The sequence below is a fragment of the Silene latifolia genome, chromosome Y (genome assembly GCF_048544455.1).
Source record: "Silene latifolia isolate original U9 population chromosome Y, ASM4854445v1, whole genome shotgun sequence".
Classification (NCBI taxonomy): domain Eukaryota; kingdom Viridiplantae; phylum Streptophyta; class Magnoliopsida; order Caryophyllales; family Caryophyllaceae; genus Silene; species Silene latifolia.
Window position 1 is genome coordinate 11,901,433 of NC_133538.1, and position 1,368 is coordinate 11,902,800.

A 1,368-nucleotide genomic window follows, 5' to 3' on the forward strand; every position below is an offset into this window, starting at 1 on the left:
GTCAATGTGAGCACTAAGTTGAGCACCCAATTGAGTAACGGAGTCCACTTCATGCCTTCCTCCTCTAGTAGCCTTGCGAGGTCTACTATATTGTGAGTTATGGACTGCCATTTCCTCAATCTTGTTCCATGTTTGATTGTCATCAACTTCGGTGAACATTCTATTTGATCCCATGTTGAGAATGTTCCTTTAATCTTCATATAAACCGTTCCAAAATTGTTGTACCAAGAACCATTCGCTAAGTCCATGGTGAGGACATGAGCGACAAATTCCCTTAAACCGCTCCCAAGCTTCATACAAAGATTCTTCATCCCTTTGCTTAAAACCCGTAATTTGAGCTCTTAGCATGTTAGTCTTTTCCGGTGGGTAGAACTTTTTGTAGAAAGCTAGAGCCAACTTCTTCCAAGAATCTATTCCGAGAGTGGCCTTGTCAAGGCCCTTCAACCATTGTTTCGCGGTGCCGATTAGAGAAAAAGGAAATAAGACCCATCGAATTTGGTCTTGAGTCACACCGGTTTGAGAAATCGCATCACAATAGTCACAAAAGGTTTCCATATGAGAATGAGGGTCTTCACTAGGCATCCCCCCAAATTGGCTCCTTTCGAATAATTGGATAAAGGCGGATTTGGCAATAAAATTTCCGGTTAGATGTTGTGGTGTGGGAGTACCATTGGGTAGGTTCTCCTCGGTGGGTACGGAATGTGACGAAAACTTAGGCATTGTAGGTTGATTTTGTGGGGTATTTTGTAATGGGTTCTCCTCACCTTCTCTTGCAAAAGGGTTGATGAACTCAATAGTTGGTTGAACAACCTCACTAATACCTCTCAAATTCCTCCTAGCAAATCTCCTATTGTTTGTCAAGGTTCTTTCAATTTCACGGTCAAAAGGTAACAAATCACCTTGTGACTTTCTAGACATGCAAAATATCAAACAACTCGAAAACAATTAGAACAAACCTTGAGGAGTTTTACTTCCCCAAGGCGAAGAAAGACATAACTAATAACAATAAAAGAAAATCTAAATCAAGTAAACACCGTCCCCGGCAACGACGCCATTTTTGATCGGTCCGTTTCGTGTTCACAATTAAATAGATGTGGTCGTTGGGTCACGTCCGAATCAAAACACAATTTATAGCTTCACAAACAACTCTACAATTAGTAAAGAGGCAAGTAAAGGTCGGATCCCAAGGGACGGGAATTGAGATGAGATTTCTATTGAAACTAGTGGTGTCTTAGGGGTGTCACAATTTGGGTTGATGTAGAAGGTCACTAAACTAAATAGCAATGGAAATAAATAAGCAAGATGAATTAAAATGGTTGTAAACAATTGATAAAAAGCACTAGGGTGTCATGGGGTCATAGGGGATTC

At 40.7% G+C, this 1,368-nt stretch overlaps 1 non-coding gene across 1 annotated transcript; it reads left to right on the forward strand.

Annotated features, from left to right (window-relative positions):
- The first annotated feature begins 241 nt into the window (after positions 1–241).
- Positions 242–348, forward strand: LOC141637041 (small nucleolar RNA R71). Its single transcript, XR_012541605.1, has one exon. It is a non-coding gene; the product is annotated as a small nucleolar RNA R71 (small nucleolar RNA).
- Positions 349–1,368: the final 1,020 nt, after the last annotated feature.